The following is a 26,962-nucleotide window of genomic DNA, read 5'->3' on the forward strand; positions in this document are numbered from 1 at the left end:
TGTGCTTTGACGGTATATGTAAAAAAATCAGGTCCCAGGTATCCCAAAATTAGTGGATACTTCTGACCTTAATTTCTTTATCTGTAAAATGGGCATAATAGATTTTCATCTCACAGGCATGTTGTGAAAATAATTCATGAATATCTGTGAAGTGCTCAGATACTCTAGCGATGAGCACCATAGAAAAGCCCAAGAGGAAATTAATAATTCTGTCTTCAGAGCAGGGTTTGAATAGTGTGCGGTAAATAAGGCCTGGGACCACACATAGAACAATGAGGATAAAATAAAATATCAAATAGCAGCTCAGTCAGGGAGCACCGTCCATTCTGTGCACTGAATGAGGCCAAAGTCCTCTATGTAATTAAAGACTGTTTCATAATACATTCACACCCGGAAGCAAAATTAAGGTTGCACAGGCGACTGTAATTCTTGATATAGCACCCTTAATAATGTTCTTTTAATATAGTGCTCTCTCGTGCTCTCTCTGTGTAATATAAAATATGTATGGCAGTGATATGTAATTACAGTTTCCAATAACACAATCAAACTTTTGGTTTTGACTGTTTTATTTAGTATGCTCCTATCTTATTTCCTTTTGGATGGGGAAAATGTTAAATTGACATCATATAAAATAGAAAACCTGGTATGAAAATAACCAGAAATTTGCAGCCTTAGCTATATTGGCCCTTGAGAAAGAGGACAAGGGAGATGATAATGCCATTCACTACAAAGCAGAGCAAAGTGAACATCAGAGCTCTCCTGACAAAACACTGTGCTTTCTGTACAAAAAGTGCTGACATTGGAAAGCCTGGAAGCTTATGTATCTGTGGAGGCAATATGAGGATTACATTATCTACCTTGCCCGCTATTATTAGATGTCTCTAATGTCCAAAAGCAAAAGTAAGGGGAAGCAGGGCAGGTAGTAGAGAGCCTCCTAATTCCACAACTTCCAATTCGTATTGGGAGCTGCCTTTTCTTATCAGGGAGCAGAATGTCATTTTGATTTTTCCTCCTCCTGAACCCAGGCAAAACTTCTGAAGTAAAAATATTCACCCCCTATTTAAAATGTTTTTGTTCTGAGTAAAAGGGATTTTTGAAATTTGTAGCAAGTTAATTTCAGATGAATTCGAATACATTATGGCAGGTGTTTTCAAAATTTTTCATAGTGTGGGTTACATCTTAATAGACAATTGACTTGTCTGCCCTCTTATCCATGAATCTGCTGATCTTTTCCTCTCACATTTGTGCTACATAACACACCTGTGACAAGTACAGCAATTGCTTAAAAGGAAAAGTAATATGAGGAAAGCATTTGTGTATTTTCAGCGGTTTTAAATATGATTTAGCAGCTGGAAAAGTGAGCTCTTTGCTAAACTGTGGTTCCCCCATCTCTTCATGTCATCATCCGTTGTTGGATGGCTGCTTGATTAAACATCATAACTCAGTTCTGGTATTTAATTCATTTTTGAAGGCTATGGTAGAGTGCACAGCAGCCCAGCAGAATTTAGCGTTTGTCATCTCACTGTTACCTTGTAGTTTGCCCCATCAGCTTGTTGCATCTACATATTGTGTCTCATCTTATAATCTATACCTCTTTAGATCAGGTAGCTTCTCATTGATATATCCCTGTTGATAGCCTTGCACCCATTCTGGATCAGGGCCTCTAAGCACTACTACAATACAAATAAAGAATAACCTCATCACTTACCAATTTTAGGACCATCCTAAAGTTGTAACAGCTGGCTCATTCAACTCAAGGTTTCTGACTATGCTTAAAGTTGACCTGGCTTGAGGAAAATAGCAAAGCTCTAGAGTCTACATAAAGATTGCTGTTACTTTTATTGTTACATGCACACTTAGCACATCAGTATATAGGTATGTCTCCTGTGACCCTCCCCTATGTTGTATGTCATGGGTCTCTACTGGATGGAATGCCATATCTGAACAAGTGTGTGTAATTGTCACTCTGCAGTGGCTGAAGTCTACAGAGGATATAAGCCCTCATAATTGTGCATTGGATACTGCAAGTAGTTATTGAGGTTTTCTTGAAGTTACTTTTCTCTGTCCAGAGCCATGTTTTAAATTTAACTTTGAATAGGATAAAAGCTTCCTCATATGTTGTCTTCTCTTTCTAAATACAGTAGCACCCCAGGGGTTCTGGAAAAAAATTGTATAGTGGGGGTGCTGAGAGCCACACAACCAAATTGTAAACCCTGTATATAATGGAAGCTAGGGGGTGTGGCAGCATCCCCTGCACCCCTAATTCCAGGACCTACGGTAGAAGTTCAGAGTTCCAAACACCTCGGGAATGAAGGCTGTTCGTAACTCTGAACAAAATACGATCATTGTTCTTTCAAAAGTTTACAAGTGAACATTTTGACTTAATACAGCTTTGAAATGTTACTACGCAGAAGAAAAATGCTGCTTTTTACCATCTTAATTTAAATGGGATAAACACAGAAACAGTTTCCTTTCTTTGTCAAATCTTTTTTTTTTAAACTTTCCATTAATTTTTTTTTAGTAGTTTAGGTTTAACACAGTACTGTGTTGTATTTGCCTTTTTGGAGGGGGGGGGGGTGTCTCTGCTCTTGCTTGATTCCGTAATTCCAGTTCCAAATGAGGTGTGTGGTTGACTGGTCAGTATGTAACTCTAGTGTTTGTAATTCTGAGGTTCTACTGTACTGATTTTATGCAGTTATGCTGCAGGCTGCTACCAACTTTTGGATCTCACTAGGTCATAAAACCCCACAGTAATCCAGGTGAGGAAGTGATTAATGTTCTGCCCTGGAGATCGGAACCAAAGCCAGCCTTGCCCAGTAATGTGGAGCATGGGGGGAATGAAAGAGGAGGAAACAGGCTTCTGAGGCTGCTGCCCTGGCCAAACATTCTGGGGTGTGAGGGTGGTCTAGACTGTGGGCTGAGCAGTGTGAGGAGGAAACACAAATCTGGAGAGAGAGCTTGAGTTGAACTCTAAAAATCCAACTGTTATTTATTTGCTCTAAATATCCAACTCTAAATATCCAACTGTTATTTATTTGCATTGGTGTGCACGTAGAGGCCCCCAAGCAGGATTAGGGTCCTATAATGAGAGGTGCTGTGCAAACATGATCCCTACTCCCAATATCTTACATGTAATTTACAGAGCTGGCTTTAAAAAATAAACCTATTTTGTGAAAAAATTACAGTTATTTTTGCTAGGAAGTGTTAAAATGTTTGGTATTTTTCAATATTTTTGTGAATTATAAAATGTTGAAAATGTTATTAAATTTTTTCTTTTACTGAAAACCTTGTTTCAAACAAAGGAAAAGTATGAAAACCTTTTTTTTGTAAAGTGTAATTTTTTTTTAAATACATGAATGTTGTGTAGAAAAATAAAATAAAAAATTTCAATCACGTTGACGAATTCTCATGACATATTTTTTAAGTCAGTTGTTGAAGAAAATCCTTTTCATCTGAATTTTTTTGACCACCTTTGAAACAAAACACACACGTGAGTGACAAACGGAAAGGGAATGGAAGAACAAAGCTAAGGATGACAAGATAGCAGTTTGTCTGTTTGACAACCTTGTTGTTCAAAATAATCGTGTTTTTTGGAAAATAAATAAATTAAATCAATTATTCCAGACTGCTGGCTGACCTAGCCATTATTTGGTTAGCTGGTTTTGTTTTGTTTTGTTGGCATGATAGTGGAGCTGGGCCCTGTAGAGGAGAGACTGTAGTGGCTTCACATTTTAACTTATTGTGGGTGTTCTGTGGATAAGCAGAAGAGTGGGAGTAGTGTAGAAACGGCTTTTCAAAGCTAGCATTGCTCTCAGAATGAAAGAGGGGCTAGGAAATGCAATCAAAAATTGCACACAGATAAGTAGGGAGGGGTGAAGTTGTGTGAGTGAGGACACACACCTTGAAGGCTGGGGACAAGATGTAATAGAAAATGGAAAGCTAGTGGAGGGATTCATGGAGGGACAGTCAGAGCAATGGGCCAGGAAAATAATCCTTCCCTGTTTATGATTGGTTTTTCCTCTTTGGAAGGAAGTTACTTATCGTCCTTTCCATGGTTTAGTATTTTTGTCTTTTCCCCCCTTTGTAAGATTCACATCGAAGTCACATTTTAGATTCACTGATTTTATGTATCAATACCAAATTATCCAAACTTTGAAATACATGCTGTTCTTTTTAAGATGACCTACATTTCTTCAACCCTGATATCAAATCTGTATAGCACTGTATGTCAGAATGAAGGGAAAGAACCTGAAGAAGACTTTATGTAAAAATATTGATGGTACTCTATTGCGTATCTCATCCCATAAGTGAATAGCTTCTATTTAATGGAGAACGCTAAAACTTAAGCTAGTTTTTTATTTCTCATCCCCTGAGAAAGTTCAAATAATTTCGTTTTTGCTGACTTCAAAAATGGCTTATTGCTTTTGGGCACTCTTGCTAAATTACTCTAAACAGCAGTGGAGATTTCAAATTAACCTTTAAAACAAAAGCCTTCAAACTGATTTAGGAAATCTGGGACCCCTAGGGGCAGAGGCATTAAAATGTAGAACCCTTGTGATTAATGGAATGTAATCATATTTAGAGCAAAACATCTGTTTCTGTTAATTTACAAAAGGATATTTAAGGATTTTTACTCTTCAAATCTTGTCCTGTCCTTACCCTACACTACCTGTGTCATAACTCCATAAACTGTTTTCACCCAGATTATCTGGGGACACTTCCTCAGGACGGAGATGGGACAAAACAACATAAATAGAACAGAAAGAGAGGGAGTTGCAGGCTGCAGGAGTCATAAAATGTGACCACCTTAAGACTCCAATTGATGGTCTCTCTTCAAAGCTCAACTATCAGGAGGTCATGCTTTGCAAAGTCCTATGAAAGGGTAAACACAAATTGCAGAGATTGATGATGGCCAAGCAGACAGAGACAAGGTGGCTTTTGGGGGAAAGGGAGTTGAATCCCCAGCTTTCTAAGAGCCAGGGATCTGAGTCACTTGATGGCTATTGATTGTGTATTTGAACTAACTATATCCTCCTTTTGGTTTGCTATGCAGGGCTGACCTTACCATGAGGTGAACTGAGGCGGCCGCCTCAGGTGCCAGGCTGTGGGTGGGGGTGGGTGTGGGGTGCCACTAGGACCCAGAGTGTAGAAAATTGTGTCTGCTGCTGGTGCATATGTATTCTCTCTGCTCTAGATACACAGAGACGGTGGAGTGCTGTGCTGGAGGAAGGAGGGCACAAGAGACATAACAGGCAGGCAGGAGAAAAGGTGAGAGGGAATAACAGAAAGCAGCAGGAGCTGCAGGGAGAGAGAGGAGGAGGAGCCTCTTATGTACCTCTCTAGCACCCCCAGGAGCCTGGACTGATTAACACCGGCTTCTTAGGGAGCTTCCTGTTTCCTGCTGCTTCCCTGAACTCACTTAAGGAGAACAGGCAGTCAACTGAATTAGTAGGAGCAGGTGAGGTCCCTAAAACGCTGATCTCTTCCCTCACTCAGGCCCTGCTACCAGTCTGCTTATTTGTCCCCTTCAATTGAGTGTTGAGAGCCACTATAGCTGGAACAGAACAGCAGTCATGTGTGAAAGAAGAAAACATGCATTTTTTCTGGGACAGCATTTTCTGGGGCAGCATTCAGAAAAAGAAAGAAAGCAAAGGAAGCTTTTCTATTTAAGCAGGAAGGAGCTCTCCTGAGATACGTAGACACAAATGTTCACGGTGAGCCTTCTGGCCCCAGTGAGGATGTGAGTGGTGAGGAGATGCCTGATCTTCCAGTTAGTCAGAGTGCAGGTAACCTGGCAGCTACTGCAGCATCCATATCTCCATCTCAAATGGATGTAACCATGCACATTCCTGAAGAAAATTGTAGATCAGAGAAGAGTGTGGTGGAGGTGCAAGGAACAGCTGCTGCTGAGTTTAGTTCCTTAAATCTAGATGATCCAGGACTGTGGACCCAGTTGAGCAGTAGCCTGAGGGAGTTCCTTGTACTGCATGGGCCACAGCAAGTGAAAAACTTCATGTTTCCCAAAGACAATGAAAATAGAAGTTTCTATCCAACACATTACCTGGCGTGAAATCCCCAATGGTGATAAAGTGGAGAGGCCATGACTTATGTACTCAAAAACCCAGAATGCTGCATACTATTTTTATTGCAAACTCTTCCAGTCTAATGATCCAGGCACATTGGGTTCTACAGGAACAAAGGACTGGAAAAATCTGGCTAGAAATCTGACATGCCATGAGAAGGCAGCAAATCACCAGAGAGCATTCCACAGGTGGAAAGAGCTTGAGACGAGACTAAGGTTAAAGGTCACCATAGATGATCAGCATCAAGAGAAGATTGCATCAGAGTCTCTTTACTGGCAAAATGTTCTCAAAAGGCTCATTGCATTGAGAGAATGCTTGCTGCCCAAAACCTAGCACTGTGTGGCACTTCAGATCAGCTGTATGTGCCAAACGATGGAAACTTAAAACCTGGATTTGTGCTGGAAATGGCCCAACTTGGTTATCATACACATTGTAAGGAGAGTGATCACTTTAGATAAACTATTACCAGCAGGAGAGTGGGGTGGGGGGGAGGTATTTTTTCATGCTTTGTGTGTATAAAAAGATCTTCTACACTTTCCACAGTATGCATCTGATGAAGTGAGCTGTAGCTCACGAAAGCTTATGCTCAAATAAATTGGTTAGTCTCTAAGGTGCCACAAGTACTCCTTTTCTTCCTTAAGATTGTGGAGCTGATGGCTGAGTTTGATGCTGTTCACCAGGATTATCTAAGAAGAGTCACCACCCAAGAAATGTACACACCCCACTACCTTGGAAAAACAATTCAAAATAAGATCATACAGTTACTGGCAACAAAAGTCAAACAGAAGATTGTGGCAGATCTGAAGTCAGCAAGATATTACTCTGTTATTCTGGACTGCACACCTGACATCAGCCATTTGGAACAAATGACTTTAATGGTGCATTTTGTAACAACAACAGAACCTAGTGAAAATGCCCCTGCAATGGTGACTGTCAAAGAGCATTTTCTGGAATTTATTGACATTGATGATACTACAGGAGCTGGTATGAGAAATGTGCTTCTTAAAAAGCTGGAAGATAAGGGAATTGCGATAGCTGACATGAGAGGTCAGGGCTACGATAATGGTGCTAACATGAGAGAAAAGAACAGAGTAGTACAGACACGGATCTGAGAGTTAAACTCTCGAGCTCTTTTTGTCCCATGCAGTTCTCATTCATTGAACTTGGTGGTCAGTGATGCAGCATCAGCTTCTAGTGAGGCTGCTGAATTTTTTAATGTAATTCAAAGCAGCTATGTATTTTTTTCTGCATCCACTCATTGATGGGCAATTTTTGAAGCAACATATGGGAACATCTTCTCTGACACTGAAACCACTGAGTGCCACACGATGAGAAAGTCGAGTGGAGGGGATAAAGCCTATCAAACACCAAATTGGGAAGATAGATGATGCCATAGTTGCCATTATGGAAGATAATGCTATGACAGGAACTGTTCGTGGGAGAACAGTGGCAGAGGGAAATGGAATCACCAGAAACATACATAACTTTAAATTTCTATGTGGCTTAGTGTTGTGGCATGACATACTGTTTGAAATAACCATTGTAAGCAAGAGACTCCAAGGTGTTGACCTTGATATATCTGGAGCATTGGAACAACTGGACAAAGCAAAGTCATACCTAGTCTTACCGGTCAGATGAAGGATTTCAAAATGTTCTGAAGAGTGCACAGAAGTTGGCAGAGGAACTTCACACTGAACCTATTTTCCCACCCATTCAAGAATACAAGAGTCACTGAAGAAGAAGACATTTTGATTGCAAGGCATGGGATAATCCCATAAGATAGCCCAAACAACAATTCAAAGTTGAATTCTTTAACCAGGTGCTAGATTGTGCAATATAGTCAGTTGAAGAACATTTCATGCAGCTCAAGGATCACAGCAGTATATTTGGGATGTTGTATGATATTCAAAACCCCTCACTATACCTGAAGAAGACCTACACCAGCAATGCAGGGCAGTAGAGACAGTGTTGACACATGATGACATGCGCAATATTGATGCGAGTGATTTAGTGATGAACTGAAAGTCCTTTCAAGATACATTTCAGCAGGATCAACTCCAAAGACTGTTCTGGAATATATGTGCACAAATACGATGACCACCCTCTTTCCAAATGCTTTTGTTGCTCTGTGCATACGTCTACCGCTTCCTGTGCTGACAAAGGAGGCGCTGTTGTCATGATGAATAGGTCGGAATATGAACAAGAGGCTGCTCGGCAGCTCTCCAGCACCACTTTCTACAAGCCATTACCCTCTGATCCCACTGAGGGTTACCAAAAGAAACTATAGCATTTGCTCAAGAAACTCCCTGAAAAAGCACAAGAACAAATCCGCACAGACACACTCCTGGAACCCCGACCTGGGGTATTCTATCTGCTACCTAAGATCCATAAACCTGGAAATCCTGGACACCCCATCATCTCAGGCATTGGCACCCTGACAGCAGGATTGTCTGGCTATGTAGACTCCCTCCTTAGGCCCTACTCTACCAGCACTCCCAGCTATCATCGAGACACCACTGGCTTCCTGAGGAAACTACAATCCATCGGTGATCTTCCTGAAAACATCATTCTGGCCACTATGGATGTAGAAGCCCTCTACACCAACATTCCACACAAAGATGGACTACAAGCCGGCAGGAACAGTATCCCCGATAATGTCACGGCAAACCTGGTGGCTGAACTTTGTGACTTTGTCCTCACCCATAACTATTTCACATTTGGGGACAATGTATACCTTCAAATCAGCGGCACTGCTATGGGTACCCGCATGGCCCCACAGTATGCCAACATTTTTATAGTGACTTAGAACAATACTTCCTCAGCTCTCGTCCCCTAATGCCCCTACTCTACTTGCACTACATTGACGACATCTTCATCATCTGGACCCATGGAAAAGAAGCCCTTGAGGAATTCCACCATGATTTCCACAATTTCCATCCCACCATCAACCTCAGCCTGGTCCAGTCCACACAAGAGATCCACTTCCTGGACACTACGGCGCTAATAAGCGATGGTCACATAAACACCACCCTATACTAGAAACCTACTGACTGCTATTCCTATCTACATGCCTCCAGCTTTCACCCAGTCCACACCACACGATCCATCGTCTACAGCCAAGCTCTACGATACAACCGCATTTGCTCCAACCCCTCAAACAGAGACAAACACCTACAAGATCTCTATCAAGCATTCTTACAACTACAATACCCACCTGCTGAAGTGAAGAAACAAATTGACAGAGCCAGAAGAGTACCCAGAAGTAATCCACTACAGGACAGGCCCAACAAAGATAATAACAGAACGCCACTAGCCATCACCTTCAGCCCCCCTCTCCAATGCATCATCAAGGATCTACAACCTATCCTGAAGGACGACCCATCGCTCTCACAAATCTTGGGAGACAGGCCAGTCCTTGCCTACAGACAGCCCCCCAACCTGAAGCAAATACTCAGCAGCAACCACACACCACACAACAGAACCACTAACCCAGGAACCTATCCTTCCAACAAAGCCCATTGCCAACTGTGTCCACATATCTATTCAGGGGACACCATCATAGGTCCTAATCACATAGCCACACTATCAGAGGCTCGTTCACCTGCACATCTACCAATGTGATATATGCCATGAATGCCCCTCTGTGCCAGCAATGCCCCTCTGCCATGTACATTGGTCAAACTGGACAGTCTCTACGTAAAAGAATAAATGGACACAAATCAGATGTCAAGAATTATAACATTCATAAACCAGTCTGAGAACACTTCAGTCTCTCTGGTCACTCGATTACAGACCTAAAGGTCGCAATATTAAAACAAAAAGACTTCAAAAACAGACTCCAACGAGAGATTGCTGAATTGGAATTAATTTGCAAACTGGATACAATTAACTTAGGCTTGAATAGAGACTGGGAATGGATGGAGAGGCTGGTCGGCCTTGCAACCATTTCAATAGAGCATGAGCTGGCCTAGACTGTGGACCTTCAGCAGGAAGCAGTTCAAATTTTTGCAACCAAGAAGGCCCGGAAAGCACCACTTTGATTATTCAAACAGATAAAAATGTCAGTGTTTACTATGTAGACAAGAAAACTTTCAAATGCCTGAACAGCAAATGTAAGTTAAGTGTTACTTAACATTTTTGAACAAGGCATTTTAAGTTGTTAGTTCTCCTTTATTGGGGTAAGTAGCAGAGCAGTACCATGAGAAGAGTAGAACAGGAAGAAGGCAGAATTGAGACCTTTCAAAGTTTTGGCCCAAGTGAGGGGACATCGGGGCGTCATTCGAGCTCCTTGCCTCAGGTGCCAAAATGTTGTGGGCCCGGCCTGTTGCTATGGCATTGTTTTGTTATATTTTCTTAAAGATTATTATTGCCATACCCACTCATTACTAATGAAACAGGTTTGGGCATATTATACCATAATACACATACAAATCTCTATCTGAAAGAGAGGGAGAATCTATTTATTAAAGAGGAAGTGATTGTCATAGACCTGGTAGTGTCTCATACTATTAGTCAAAGACACTGCTCATAAATCACAGCTGTTCCAACCCACGGGCCATGAGAAAACACATGTAACAGAGTGACATTATGAACTTATGTTCATCCCATCGTGCACTTGTGCATCTGTTATGTAGTTGGGAATTTCTTACTAGGAATTAGGAGGAGACATAGGTGAGCATTGATATCTAACTGATCACAAGTGTGGAATTATTAACAAGGGAGACATTAAAGTAGTTGAGCATTAGCATCACCATGATTGAACCCATGTACAGTAACTTGATGTAGGCTCATACTACTATGCCTACCATTCATGTACTGGCCACAGAGTGGTGCTAGAATCTGGACTTGTTTCCTCTTCTTGGTTTAAGGGTTTTTCTTTTCGTTTGTAGGCAATTTTGGTTTCATTGATCTTTTACCCAGATGGCAGAATCACTAATGATAAGTGAGAGAGATCTTGGATAATAAATTGTCATGAAATCTCTTTATGTCATGCTTTATGTCATGAACTATTGTTCACTTGTTTAGTGTTTTGTATTTTAGGGTCTCAGTATTTGAATAGCCAAGGTGACTGACATTGAAAAATCAACAACGTTGTCTAACAGAAACAATAACTTTCTGCTCTAAGGATAGCTGATAAATGTGGTATTTTAGCAGGGTTGACAAATGCTGACTTTTTAATGGTAACCTCTATAAGTGTATTCTATTCTATATAAACTATCATAAAATATTTATTATAAAAGCAAAGAAATGCTGATTGTGGCACAAATAGCATAAATGAACAAGCATCTCACACATTTTCTAAGTACTTATATGGCAGGATAGGCAACTTTAAGTAGAAGGCTACAAAATCCACTAAAACTCTTTGGCTGGCCATACATTTTTCGTTTAAAGGCTCCAGGATGCAGCGGAAGAGGTTGCAGGTGAGGAAGATGCCCTGGGGCATTTCACCTGTCTGCTGCTGCTGTGAGAACATGCACCAGAGTAGCAAATCCTGCACTGACACCATCATGCCACACACTGCATCACATATACCTGCCCGCCCACGTTTGACTCCACAATCTCCAGGAAGGTGGATGAGCCTGCACCCCCCAACTCTGCTCCTGTCCTAGTTTGGTAATTCCTGGGTGCTGTCCAGCTATGGTGACCAGGTGTCCTGTTTTTAAAGGGACAGTCCCGTTTTTGGGGACTTTTTCTTCTATAGGCGTCTATTACCCCTCACCTCCTGTCCCATTTTTTCACAGTTGCTATCTGGTCACCCTATGTCCAGCAGGGCCATCTAGGGTAAGCCCACTGCAACCGGGGAGCTGTTGCCTCCTGCTTTTACTCCAGCAGGTGTCAGCGAGCAGGCTTCTCTCCTCTTCCAGGTGATGAGAAGAGCCACCTCTCGCCCCCTTTCACCATCTTCTGCTCCACGCTGACAGAGCCTCTTGCCCCTTCCCTCATGCCAGGCACTTGCAGAGGTGCTACTTCTCCTCCATCGCCTCTTCCCCAGTTCTTGGTGCTAGCAGAGCCACCTCCTCTCAAGCTCAGATTTGGAACAAAATAATCCTTCCTTGTTTATGATCATTTTTTTCTCTTTGGAAGGAAGTTACTTATCGTCCTTTCCATGGTTTAGTATTTTTGTCTTTTCCCCCCCTTTGTAAGATTTGCAACACCAAAGTCTCATTTTCAAAAGTGATTTAGGCACTGAGGAGTCAAAAATCTCATTGACAGTCAATGGGATTTAGGCTGCCAAGTGCCTAAAGCAGTTAGACCCTGCAACGCTGAGTGTAGCTAATACCGTTAAAAATCTGGGCTGAGAAGTTTATCTCTGTCTGTTTACTCTCTGAAAGACACTGGAGAATTCTTTGCCATCGAGCCTATGCAGGGGCCAATCCTCAGCTGGTATAAATTGTCATAGCGCTATGGAGGTCAATAATATCGGTGTCCCATAGTATCAGCAAAGTTACAGAACAGTATGAGCAGTTATTTCATTAGGCCATAAAGTAGCTAACTTCTAACCCAATTTTCTTGAACTGCTTCTCATCAGAAAAAGGAATTCTGATAAACATTTTAAATATTTGCTGACAGGACTTTGTTTATGAAGTCTCACTTTTAAATTGAATGCAAATAAGTGGCTAATTGCAGCAACTCGTGTTATTCTTAGATCTGCTTGACAGGCAAGTTGACAGAAACCTCAGCTAGCCCCACGCTTCCTCATCACATCCAGTATCCTGCTGGGGAACCTCAGTCACTTGTCTTCATAGGAATGGGCCAATTAATGTCTGATCTCTTTCCTTTCTCAGAGAAAATGGCTGATGCAGGCAGGGGGAAATTTTAACATTTAAACCTTCTCAGACAAGAAGTTATAAAAAAGAACAGAAATACAATATTAACTTGCCTCAAAATAAAAAAAAATTTACTTTTTGGGGGCGTGATGGACTTTTTTTGATCACTAATATATTCAGCTTGTATTGGAGTCATGGTGCTATTTTCATTACACGACACTCTTGTAGAAAGCAGAATCTCTAGTTCAGTGCTCCCTGGTGGCTGAGCATTTGGTTCATTCGGACACTCACCTGTTGTCCATGTCAGAGGAAGCTTTTCTACCTGCTTTTAATTAGACCGTAATGTGGCAATCCCTGGGTGCGCCCACAACTGCTGACTTCACAAGGAGTTACAAAGGCACATGGATTGCTGGATCAGGCCTTAGCTCTGAGTAAAAGATAAGCACTGTCTCTCACCCCGTGCTTGTGTCAGGCTGTGATAAAGATCTCCCCCCTTCCCCTCCATTCAGGAAAGCACTCAGGCATGTACTTAAATTGCACTAAGTGCTTTCCTGAATTAGGATCCAGCTGAGTTCTCCAGTCTAAAGAGAGAGAATTTTGGTGTGGTATTAAATGTACTAGAATTTAGATTCTTCGTAGAAGGCACTTTTCCTTCAAGGGAAATTGCTCAGCAGGCAGTGAATACAGTTCACATTTTGAGGCATAAAATGTCTCTGATTTATAAGGTGGTGTAAAAGCTACTACAGTGTTTTGGACAATGACAGTGGAATATTGTGAGGTTTTTTTGTTGTTTAATAAGGGCCTCTTGTCTGAACAGATCACCCAGAGTCGATTGCCTCAGAAATGCTTTCTCGCCCTGCAGCTGAGCATGTGTCTTTCTGTTTTTCTTTCCTTGCCAAGGACCATTTCTCTGTATCTATCCCCAGCTCTGTTGCGTCTTTCTCATCTGCCAGAGACTCTAATCAGTTCTTTGGTCCTCTACTCACTTTAAGGCCATTACTCCTGTGCTCACGCCTTTTCTTCCTATTTCAAGCAGTCTCTTCTCCTCCAGGCCCCTGTCTTTTGTCTGGACTTTCTCTCCACAGCTGCAATCACCACTCTTCATTAATTTGCACCTTACTGCCTGATACTGCCTCTCAAAATTACAACCTACTAGTAGGGTTCCTATTGCTTACTCCTTACTGATGCTCTGTCTCCTCCTTCTATTTTCACATAACTCATCCCACTGGCTACTGGAGAGGGTGAGCGATGTTACTCAAATAACCCCAGCTTTCTTGCATCCAGCCATATAATGCACTGCAGTAACTGGATCTCGTATCTGAAAAGGTTTGATTGCATCTTTAAGGCTTGACCTAATCCAGAGTTCTGCTGACAAATCATTTCTACTTTACTTGTTTCTTCTATTATGACAGCTTCTTGGCTTCCAATTATAAGTCTTTTTAAGATAGTAACATTATAATAATTGTCTTGAGAAGTGAAGTTATTTTTGCATTTGTTTATAGCGCCATGGTGATTCCATTGCTCAGCCTGATTTGTGACTGTTTTCAGTGCAATATAGAGGGCTAAATTCTGATCCCATTTACACTGATATTAAATGTGGAGTAAATCCATTGACTTCAGTGCCCTAACTCCGGATTTACATCTGAGCTTTACTATTTCTAAAAAAATTAATTGCCTGCAGCTTAGTCTTAATGAAAACTTACAGGGACGATTCTACCATTTCAGAGTTCTGAACTGAATAGTAGTTTTCAACTAAAAGGGTTATTTTGGAATTCTTTGCAGAGTTAACCAATGTTTCTTAGTTCCCAAGATCAGCACTACAAACAATATGCAAAAATATTTGTACACAACAATTACTTGAGGAAGTTATATCCTGAAAGAGTATGACATTTTGGCTGTGTTAATTCCCCTAAATGTCCTGTATTTGTTTTTTGCAGTGTTGTAGCCGTGTTGGTCCCAGGATATTAGAGAGACAAGGTGGGTGAGGTAATATCTTTTATTGAACCAGCTTCTGTTGGTGAGAGAGACAAGCTTTCTAGCTTACACAGAGCTCTTCTTCAGGTCTGGGAAAGGTACTCAGTGTCACAGCTAAATATAAGGTGGAACAGATTGTTTAGCATAAGTAGTTATTTGTTTCATCCTTATGCTGAAGGTTTCCTTAATGTAATTATTTTCTTCAGTAGGTTTAATGTAACATAGACCAGCTATATTCTTCATGGTATAAAAACCTACTCAGATAAACCCTCAGAATTTTGTAATGAGAAGTACAGGAGAAAATATGCCTTCTTGAGGGTGGAGTGCGGGGGTTGGGGTGGGGGTTAGAGTAGCCTGGAATCTTTGTGGAGCTTATGTTTTATCCTCCTGTTGCTCTAGAAACATCTGCATGGGGTGTGAGGCCCCTGTGGGCCTCTCTATGATGCACCCTTAGCCACCCATGCTGCCACAGGTTTTGCCACCTACCTCTTTGAGGGGGCTAGTAGGTGTGGAGCTTGGAGCAACATTAAGTTTCAAGTGGATTCCGCTAGGTCTTTAGAAGATCCTGCCATGAAGAGCGGCTTCACTTTCCCCAGTATGCCTTAACTCCATTGTAATCGTGTGAGAGGGCTTCTTCTGTTGACTCTAGGGAGAGAGGGAGAATGTAGCAGGGGATTCGGTACCTTGCCCCTTTTTTGCCGGTTTTTGCTTGACTCTGCCCATATAAAGAGCGGGAAGCACTGAGCCCCCACTTACTACATATTAAGAGAACCAAAATAGTCTTGCAACCTCGGTATTGTCAAAGAGTAGGCCACAGCTTTCTTGTGAAGAGAGAGACACAATGGGTTTTATTCTTTGATCATTGCATGGATTAACAATAGTGGGAGCAGCCCATATAAATCCTACTGCGTTATCAAGATAAGAGGCTCCCTTTGAGTTTGTTCTTCTGTTTAGCTTCCACCATCTTGGTTGCGTCTATTCGGAAGGAGACGCAGCCAAGATGGCGGAAGTTGAACAGAAGAAGAAACAGACCTTTAGGAAATTCACCTACAGAGGTGTTGATCTGGATCAGCTCCTTGATATGTCCTACGAGCAGCTGATGCAGCTGTACAGTGCTCGCCAGCGCAGGCGTCTGAACCGCGGCCTGCGTCGTACGCAGCATTCCCTACTGAAGCGCCTTCGCAAGGCCAAGAAGGAGGCCCCTCCCATGGAGAAGCCAGAGGTAGTCAAAACTCACCTGCACGACATGATCATCCTCCCCGAGATGGTGAGCATTGTTGGCAATGTTGGCGTATACAGCATTGTTGGCGTATACAACGACAAAACCTTCAACCAGGTGGAAATCAAGCCCGAGATGATTGGCCACTACCTGGGTGAGTTGTCCATCACTTACAAGCCAGTGAAACACGGCAGACCTGGTATCAGTGCCACCCAATCATCTAGGTTCATTCCTCTGAAGTAAATGATGCTTCGGGGAAATGTTTCCCTTTGAGTTTGTTTAGCTAAGAATCCGATGCAAATAATGAACTTTCATATTCCATGAAAAATAAGGTTGTCCGCTCTGAACATCCCTGAACCAAAGTCGATTTGAAATCTGTATCAACGTTTTACAGCTTGCACCTGTCCTTAATGGAATGCAATGAAAGTAACATTTCCACATACTGTTTTGAGTGTGGATAAGTACCAGATGATACAGGGGAAAAAAAATCACTAAACAAACTATTAAAGTGCAGAATTTCAGAATGTTCTCTGGTGGTCCAATCGCATCTAAAAGCCAGTGATAGGCATGTGGTTGAAACCATGAGGCATACTTTGAAAATATGCTTCTCAGAGTGCTTTGCTTATCACATTGAGACAACTGTACATATCAGTCACCTTTTGTCTTACATTTTCAGTTCTGTACCTTCAAAAAAAATAACCCCAATCTCATAGAAGTCTTAGTTCACCTGCCATCAAGTCATTCTTTTGTGTCAAAAAAATTATAACCTCCCTCATTAATGAGCTTATTCCTTATCACTTGAAAAAGTTAATTTCTATTGTCTTTGTCTAAAAATAGTGCAAGCCTGCTTTGAAATTTTGGAAAATGTATAAATGTAATAATTTAAAAATAGGCTTTGAAAATTCATTTTCTCTTTTGGCAATGTTGGTTGCCATGGAGTTCAAGTAATAGGTTGTGATGTTTAACACTGAATTAATTACTACTTCTCACTCACAGAGAACATCTAATTATACATATTCATGAAGAACTGTGTTTGGCGTTCCTCAGGGAGAAAATATCCCTTTTTTTAATAAAGTCTATACATACATTTGGGACTGGAATGGGTCTGATGCATGCATATCTTTCTATAACACTTTTTTAGGTGTTAAATTGTTTCCATAGTGTGTTTAACAAAGTGTGTAGTTTTAAAATTAATCTATCTTAGCTGAACTGGTTTGTGTTATGGTCACTTACAATTAACAGAATTGAAATTGTCCATCCTTTAAAAATATTCCTATATATGTATATATGTGTAAACCTTCTGCCAGGTGGAGCCAGCAGCAACAAGGGCTGGGTTCAGTGTCTAGGGGTTCCTTTTCAACAATACAACACAAAACCATCTTGAGCCCCCACCCAGTGACCTGGGACAATTACATACCACCCTCTGGGCACCTCTAAGAGGCAATACTTCCCCTCTTGCAAGCACAGAGTCTGAGTGTAGCAAAAACTTAATAAAAGGAGGGAAGTAACTCAGCATTAAATTGGGAAAACACCACAACTAGGGTTCATAAACATAAACCATGAGCAAAAGACCCACCCCCAAGAATGTTGGGCAGTGTCCTTTTCCCCTCAGGGTCTTAAGTCCAGCAACCCAAAAGTCCCTTTAACCTCCTGTCCCTTCTCTGCACCCCACTCACAGTTGCTGTCCTTGGCCAGTGCAGCCAAAAGGTTCATCCGCAGAGTTCACCTCCCACCCTGGGTGGAAGTGGGGGTAAGGAGGCACCTTACACGCTCTGCTGCTTGGGCACTCTCTCGTTGTCCCGCCAGCCGATTGCCACGCCTCTGCGGGGCTCTGCTCTGGCCCTCTCTGTCAGCCCGCCACTTGCCAAGATGTCTTCAGGGCTCACCATCGAACATAGCTCTCAGTGATTTCAGCTGTTAGTGGGGGAGCCTCACTGCTGGTGCACACTGGGTGGTCTCTTGCAATAGAGACACTGTCCCAAAGTAGTTCTAATACCTAGACCTAGGTATCAGAGCTCTCAGGTCCAGATTTTCAGCTTGATTTATGTCAGTTGGGTATTTGACTCGCAGTTCTGCAAGTAAGTTATTGTATATTTGCTAGTTCTGCAAAGCTTTACAGTCCTGAAACCTTTAATTTAATGAGTAGTTTATAATCAGACCTGGCACTGAAAGCTATTCATCTAATAAGTAAGTCTCCAATTTAGGAAAGCATATCTACGCTGCAACTGCACTGACCCAGAGCTTGGACCCACAGGCCCAGAACCCTGCAGGGCTGGAGGGTCTGAGTTTGAGTGAAGCCAGGACCCAGGGTCCGAGCCCTATTTCTTTGCAGTGTGGCCACAGCCCCACTTGACTCAAGTCCTTGGAGTCATCCACAAGTATCCCACAATTCCATGGGACAACTTCCTTGATCCTCTCTATCCCAACAATCTGCAACCCTCTCTATTGAAAATGGAAGCCTCCCTCCACCCCACCCGACCTGGCCAACAGCAGCAGCTCAGGTCAGTATTAACCCATAAAATATAATGTAGATGCTCAAGCCCGGGGTTCCCTAATATGAGTCAGCTGACTTGAGGCTCTAGGCTGAAATGCCGCCCCTGGCATTGTGCCGCCCCACGCACATGCTTGCTCTGCTGGTGTTTGGAGCCGGTCCTGCTTGAGTCCCACTAACCCTGGGCTTAAATTGCAGTATAGACATACCTTAAAGAGTTGCATGATCTGGCTCTTCATCTTACTCTGTGAAACTATCCCAGAAGATACAGCCAAAATAGTCCTGATTAGTCATGGCTTTCATTTTAGTTTTGTTTTGAAACACGATCTTAAATTAAAGTGAAGATTTTTAACAAATGTCCTGATGATTGCAGTACTTTTGCACATGACTATCTTATGCAAATAGGATCTGATCTTCTGCCATTGAAGTTTATAGCAAAGTGCCGATTGACCTCAGTGGTACAAGAGCAAGTCGTTGATGAGTCTGTTTCCCCCTCAGTAAAAATACGGTTGTCTCCCATTGGCATTAATGGGACTTACACATGTATGTCAAGGGGAGAATGTGGTCCCTTACCCTTTTTATCTCAGCTGATAAGACATTTTTAGGTTTTTTTTTTAAAAGAAAATGGTTATTTTAGAAACTATTCTTTCTTTGATTGCCATGTACTGTCTGTATAACATTCTACTGGTAATGTTAATATCAAATTCATCCAGGGATTTGGTGGAGATAAGCTGGAAACAGTTCTAGACAAAACTGAAGTAAATTATTTGAATCTGTTTGATAAACATTGCCCATGGAGAGATTTTGTGAAAACCAAAGGGATTGAGTATTGCTGTAATTAACTAGGAATGATGAGATTTGAAATCTCTGGTGAATTTTCTGCCATCAGCAGTGTGTTCCCCTTCCTAATAATGATAAGCTGTACTATCTTTTTTTATATTAAAAGTCATAATAGTGAATAAACAAAGGCAGGGATTTCATGAATGTCTGAACTTTTTCTATCTGTCCACACTCAGTCTTTCAAATTCTGTCCATTGATGTGTATCTCTTCAAGTTAATGAGATCTGCATTACCCATGCCTGTACATCCAAGGACAGAATTTGGACAATCTTTTTTTCTTTCTTTATCTTCCTGCACCCCCAGGTGCATAGGGCGGCCACCAGTTTCTACCATTTATTTCAGTCTTGTGCTGGTCTGTTCAGGCTTCTGAGTGTCATGTCAATGGATTTGACTTCTTTCTCTATTGTTCTGCATAATGTTTCTCTAGGTTTGCCCTCTTTTTCTTTTTCCAGGTAGTGTCCCTATTATCACTTGCTATGGAAGTCATGTTGGTAACATCCTTAAAGCATGTCCCAAATATGTCCATCATCATCATCTTACCATGTTTGATGCATTAGGTTGGTTTGCTCTCCTTAAAATTTCTGATGTTGAAATAAATTATTTTAGATGAATTCAGAAAATCTTTTGCAAGCATTTACTTCAGAATGAGTTCATCTTCTTAACAATTTCTGTTATAGATTTCCATGACGCTGCTCCATAAAAGACAGACATGATGCTGGTGTAAAATGTTCACGTTTTAGTATCCGTGCCAGTCATGCTATTTTTCCAAATCTTTTCAAGTTTATGAAAGTTGTTTGCTTGCCTTTAGTTGTCTCTACAAACCATTGGCTGATGTTGTCACCATCTCTGATGGCACATCTGGCATTAGCATATAGATCCTTGATGATTCTAATTATTTTTCTTCGTATTTCTTGGTATGCCATAATTTTCAAAAGACTGTTTCTGCGTACACTGTCAAAAGCCTTCTGGAAATCAATAAAATGTATCACAATGGGCTCTTGCCACTCTACACTTTGTTCTATAATATGTCTGAGAACAACAATATGGTTTTCATGTAATCTCAGTGGTCTAAAACCTCCTTGTTCCTCTCTAAATTGGAAATCTGTTTTTTTCTTGATACATTCTGGGATAATGTTGCACGTGATGCTTCCAGGCATTGAGAGTAATGTGATTTCTTTCCAGTTACTGCCGTTGGTAAGGTCACCCTTCTTTAGCAATTGTACTTTAAGGTCTGTTTTCCTCTGGGTTGGGAATTTAGACAATAGCACATCTGGATTATGCTAATTTTCTGTGATTTTATATTTGAATATAAAATTAGTGTGTTTAGAATATAGGGAGAGATCATCCTTTAACTTTGCCACTTTTAAAATTAATAGGTCAGCTAATTAGGTTCTCAGAAGCTAAGGTGATGGAGACTATACAGATTTTAGATAGACCGATAGTTTTTGGTCAGAAAGAGAACTAAAGTTGCCAGTGGGATTTGGAAGTCTAAACTTCTCACTTACCAATCACGTTAAAGGTCGGTGGTGGTGCTAAGCATAAAGAAACTAAACAATTGTTTAGGGCCCCGAGCATCTCAAGGGCCCCCTGATTTAGTATTATTCTCCCCCCCTCTCCCCCGCCCCAAAATACTGTTAATCTTATTTAATGTGGACATTTTAACAAGTGTATTAGTATGTGGTGTTAGTAACTTGAATATGTCTGGCTGGAGCTAGCTCTTCTGTGTTTTTTACAAGCATTGAGCCTGAAGGGCGGGGAAAATTACAGCAATAAAGAGGAATGTGGCGGGGGAAGGGAGTGGAAAACCTGGCTGTGTCTGTGGATTTGCACTTTCATGGTTCTCTCACCTGGCCTAGCAACTGGCATTTGATAAAGACGGTGTTTCAAAAATATAGTGCCTGGCCCACAGGTGTTTGAAATAGCATTTGCCAGCTAGCATCAGCCAGCTGGTTTTGCTAATTCCCCATAAGAGAGAAGCGAAAGAAAGAGATTCTCCAATCTTCCTCCACAGACTATCGCCAATTTTCTCCTTGTTTCCAACAGATTCTCTGCTTTCCTACCCAACATTGGAAGAAGATGTTAGCTGGAATTCAGCTGAGGTCAGAGGGCCAGATTCTGATTTGGATTACATCAGTGTAAATCTGGAGTTAAAGGAGTTCCTCCAGATTTACACTAGTGTAACTGAAATCAGAATCTCGTCTGGTGAGTATGACGTCTGTTGGAAGTTCATTAATTCTCATTATCTTTACCTCCTGGTCCTGTACCAGTTTGGACAATGGAGGAGGTGGTACAGAGAGTGAGGCTTTGCTCTTGTGCTGTCAGGGCTGTAGCATTATCACCAATTTTCTGTGGCTGTCACAAGCCGCACTAACACACTGTTGCCTTTCAGGCCCTGTTGCTTTGCTGTGGCAGTGGACATGGCAGTAACATGCACAAAAGCCTCTGTTTGTGCTCTGATTCATGGTAACACTCTGCGAGGAGTTAGAACAGTAGCAGCATGACCATTACATTTCTCCCTTGTGGGTTTTATCTGTTTTTATTATAACACCTGCCAAAATGTCCGATAGCTTTCTCCTAGTCTTGGAGGCTGTGCAAGTGCGCTGAGGAGAGGAAACTTCAGGAAGTTATTGTACATTATATACAAGTGTGACTAGAGGCAATGGTAAGGTTTTGTTGGTAGCTGTTGATGCAGTGCAGTAATTGTGCGGTAGTGCTCGGACAATAATGGCAGCTATTGTGCTCTATCCAGAGCTCTAGGAAGGATCACTGATGCCTTCAACGGTCTGAAGAGGTGAAGCCACTAAGACTCCATCCATACTACAGCTCTTCTCAGAGTTTATAACTAGTTCGTGTCATGATTGTTATCCACACAGCCCAAAGTTAAAATAATCAGTAGCTAACTGTATTTTGCCCCTGCCAGAGACTCAGGCTTCCAGTTTGCCTCCCTGTAGCCAGTTTGAAACATTGTTTTTTGTGGTATGGACAGGTGCTTGTGTAACTGATTTGGCCAGTCCCCTTCATCTCAGCTTTCTCAGTGGTAGCCGGACACCCGAGAGTACACTGCACCATATGCTGCTGGTGCAGCTCTGTGTTCATAATCCAAAATATATAATATAAAAATCAATATAATATTGTTACCCTTTTTGACCTGAGCAATTAGCCAAACCAGGTTGTTTCCACTAGGTGGAGAAATTGTTGATGTTGTGAGGTATTTCTTTGATGCAATCCTGTTTATTTACAAAGAATGTACAGTTTTTTCAACTTTATGCTCTTTATATTTAACATTTGAAGCACAGGATAGTACAATCACCCAAGACAATAAAACATCCTAAACACAATGTCCCTCACTAGCTCACCCTTCCCGTGGGAATCCTTGAGGGACCATCTATGTCCCGTCAGGCAGGCAGGCAAGGTCCTCCAACCCCTTGCTAGCCTGCTGCTGCAGCAGCTTCCCTCATCTTAATCTGGTGCAAAATGTCACTCTTCTCCCACTTTCCCCCTGTGAGTCCCGTTGTCAACTTCTGCTGGGGTCACCTGCTTCTTTTGTTCTACCTCTTGGTAATTGTCCGCTGCTCTCAAGTTTCCCTTCCTCCTTCAGACAAGAGGAGGAAGTTTCTTCACCCAGCTAGAGTAAACCTATTTTCAAAACGTGTTTTACTTTGAATAGATGATCCTTCAGTGCTGCTCAGCATATCTCATTTTATTTTTTAGGTAGCTTTATAGTTTTTAATTTAACTCCTTGATTTGATTAGCCTTAATGCTGTTTTCTGTTAGTATGGTGATGATTTAGAATGTATCAACATGTTGATATGATTTTGACTCATCATTCTTTTTCAGCTAACTCTGGCCCGCTTTTGTACAAGTTCACTTCAGTCACTTGGCTGAAGATAAACTGTAAAACCACTGTGTTCCGATTTTAATATTTTATAGTGATGTCGGATTTCAAATTAAACCCCACTTGTCTGTATTCAAGAAAATGAAATCTAGCCAACTTGAAAGTTGTCATTAGTTTCTGACATGCTTTCAGGAAGCAAATGTATGGAAGAAATTAAAATGTGTAAACACATTAGCAGCTTTAGTGAGGATAGTTGTAGTTAATATTTAAACCAGTAAGTATCTGTGTAGAACTTTCTGCCCAAAATATGCTTTTTATTGTATATCAATGCAATTAAAATCACATCAGAATTTGCTCATTTCTTATCAGTTTTGTTCATGTAAATGCAAAAATAAATCCTGTTTTAGCTGATTAATATTTTTAAAGGGCTTTGAGATCCTTGGGTGAAAAAGATGGTGTAGGAGTGCTAGGTATTATAATGGGGTTGATTTCTTCATCCCTCCCCCCTCTCCCCCCATAAGCATGCTTTTAAATTGGGATCTTAGCTTATTAACATAGTAATTGATATAAAATTATACTACGGATAATGAGAGAACTCTTTCCGAAGGGGGAGACATGGCTTTCATGTGTTTTCAATGTGAGTCTGAGCTGACCAATAAAGGAAGATCTTTGGGTGGTTCCTAGTATAGTCTAACTCATGAGATGATAGCACAGTGTTCAGTATAATCCAGTCAAGACAGAAGTCTGTGTTCCAGAATGGCCCATAACTCTACCTTACAGCCAGAGCTGGGGGGAGAAAGGTAAATCCATTTTGCAGAGGATTTCCATATTTTGAAATTTGGTTTAATTCTGAATGACACACCCTCCCCATTGCAAATTCAGTGTGAAAGGGAATGGAGCCCTGGCTCTGGCATAGTCTGCTTGGTGGTCCGCCCCAGGACCAGTGACCTGGAGCCCAGGCTGCTGAGGAGTTCGAGCTCTCAGGCTCTTGGCTCCCCATCAGCCCACCAGAGCTGCTGAGCAGACAAGCAGTCAACCTGGCAAGAAACTTTGTTGTAATCAAACAGCTTCTACAGAACGTTTCCGTGAAGATGAATCAGCAAATTTTGACCAAAAAAACATTCTGCCCAGCTCTACTTACAACCAGATCCTGTCTTGGGTTCCACGGTGGGGTCCAGAGACATTCCCTCACTCATTGCCACCTGCTCATCCATACACGGGGACCTTCCATTCTTCTCTGGGTTGCTTCCTTCCTTTTGGTCTGTTGTGTTTTCTCTGGCCTCACAAGGACACTGGTGTTGGCCTTGCTTTTCTTTAAGTCTCTAGCCACTTCAAGCTTCAGCCTGTGCTCCTTAGCTCCACTTATCTTCTGGGTGATCTCTAATCCCGCTCCGACTTATCTGTCAACTCCCCAAGACATCTACATGTCCTCCTCAAGCACAAAGAGATGCCCCAGAAAAGCTGGTTGCCTTGCACTAGTTATCCATCATCAAATATGACGGTATCCAGTAGGAAGTGTAGTCCAGTAGATAGGGCACAGGACTGGGGAGTCCGGAGACCTGGATTCTAATTCTGGATCTGCCACTAGCCTGCTCTGTGGCCTTGAGCAAGTCTCTTCTTCTGTCTGTGCATGTGTTTCCACTTCCAGTTTTTCTCTGTTTTGAGTGTAAGCTCTTCTAAGCAGGAGCTGTCTCTCACTATGTGTTGGTACAATACACACCGGGCACCGTGGGCACTGATCCGGATAGGGCTGCTATTCTAATACAAACAATAGGAATGTAGGAATTTCATCTCATGGACATCAAAATGCATTGTCTTTTTACAATAATGTCTTTTTACATTGTATTTTTACAATAAAGAAATGAAAACTGATCATCTCCTCAAAAGCCTAAGTCTGGCCTCAATAGTAGATATTATGTTAGAGCTAAGCACTGGAGTTTGATTTGACTGGCAGTTAGAGATACATTCTGATGCTGCTGTATCTCAGGGTTACTGCTGTTCTCCAATATGCGTCATGAGACATGAGTGTCATTCAAGAAGCTATACAGTATACTCAGTTTGACAGTGAGGAAAAAATACCACTACTTGTGTCTGGTTAGCATATGAAAGTCTCACCCTTCTGTATAGACAATTGTTTCTGATTTTAGATGTAGAATACATTCAGGAGGTGTGGTGGTGGTGGGGGGAACCAACAGCCACAAGTGGTACACTTGAAACTCCACCCATAAATCAAGTTCCACCCTCTTGAGGTGCAAAAAAGAGACTCTCTGACTGCTCAGAGGTCCAGAATGTGGGTTCAACGCTGGACTTCTTGGGATGGGCTTGAACTTCATGGGATTCAGATATGCTGTGGGGCTCTGCTGAGCAACCTGGGCTCAGCTCCCTCTCGCTGGGTCTCAGCTGCCCCATAGGCTCTGCTGCTTGACTCCCCTTGATGGGCCATGAATGCCTCCCAGGCTTCTTTATTCCCCTCTGGTTTGTCGATTTTACAGATCATAACGGTAAAAAAAAAAAAATTGATACCCTGCTCAGAGTTCAAGCTCCAGCTACATGTAACACCCAAATGAGATGTTGAACTAGATTTTGCAGATCTTCATAATATATCTGAATCTCTTCTTCTTGGTGTACTTTGATAAGCAGTGAAGGAATTTAACAATACTGATATTTAAATTAGCATTGTTAGATTTCAGTTTTAAAACCCCAGTGAGATTAATGGGGCAGTTCACAGCTCTCAAGGCTATTGTTGCAGGAGGTCTTTAGACTCAGGAAGACAGCACAGCACTAGTGGTTCATAATTTAAAGGTAATATTTGCAACCCAAAGATAGGAGGTTTAATTTTTAAATATGAATACTTCAGATTATTGAGCACAAAAGCAAGTACCAGCTCGCTGAGCTTCTGTGAACTCGCCCAGCTTGACCCTTGAAGACAGTGGCAGATATCACACAGGGTAATGCATGCAATAGATTTGCCTTTTGTATGAAACATTGTTCTTGCAGTGCTATTTTTCAGCTATTTCGCTGGCCTGTAATTTCTGCAGCTCCACATCTCTTCCCTCTTAGGTCTAAGAAATGTAGCAAAGTATGTTATAACCATTTCAGTGATTTTCAGGTCATACAGCAGGTATCCTCTGCAATAACAACCCTAGGAAAAGGCAGAATAAATATTTCATCTTTCATTTATGAAAAAGTAATGTGGTTTGTAACACTGTTCTTGGAAGCACTCACCTGTGCCTGAGTGTATCACACAAAGGTTTTGGGTTTTTTTGAGTGTTTCAGACAAAAGCTTGAACATCTGTTCTGCACATCTGGCCACAATCCAAGCACTGGAAATAGTTTTTAGATTTTTTTATTGAAAATCATGGATATCTTCTGATTTATGCATTTTCTGACATGACCCTGTTCTAATCTTGGACTGCCATTGATTTATGTTGTTTACATGAGAATATATTTTAACATGCTCTAAAGTTTTGGGTTTTTCAAAGGAAAGTTGCTGCAAGGTAGAAAATAATTGAATTTTAATCTGAATTACCTCTAATTTTAATATAATCCAGGTGTTGCCTGAACACTAACTAGTTCGCTTGCTCTTGATGATAATAGTAGCTACTGTATATGGTGTGGGCTGCCTCTGAATGACATGGGGTGAAAATACGATCATTTCCAACTAAAGTCCAATTCAGCAGACAGTCCATATTCAGCCGAGCACTTTAGGCACAGGCATAAAGCCTATTAACTTCTGTAAGCAGTGTCAGGATG

The 26,962-nt window shown here is 41.5% G+C and overlaps 1 protein-coding gene and 1 pseudogene across 3 annotated transcripts in view; both read left to right on the forward strand.

Moving 5' to 3' along the window:
• The window catches only part of CPNE4 (copine 4), a 381,425-nt gene that overhangs the window by 163,490 nt on the left and 190,973 nt on the right, over window positions 1–26,962 (forward strand). The window lies entirely within an intron of this gene.
• On the forward strand, window positions 15,818–16,293 carry LOC140907393 (small ribosomal subunit protein uS19 pseudogene; annotated as a pseudogene).

This window comes from Lepidochelys kempii, chromosome 2 (genome assembly GCF_965140265.1).
Source record: "Lepidochelys kempii isolate rLepKem1 chromosome 2, rLepKem1.hap2, whole genome shotgun sequence".
Taxonomy (NCBI): Eukaryota; Metazoa; Chordata; order Testudines; family Cheloniidae; genus Lepidochelys; species Lepidochelys kempii.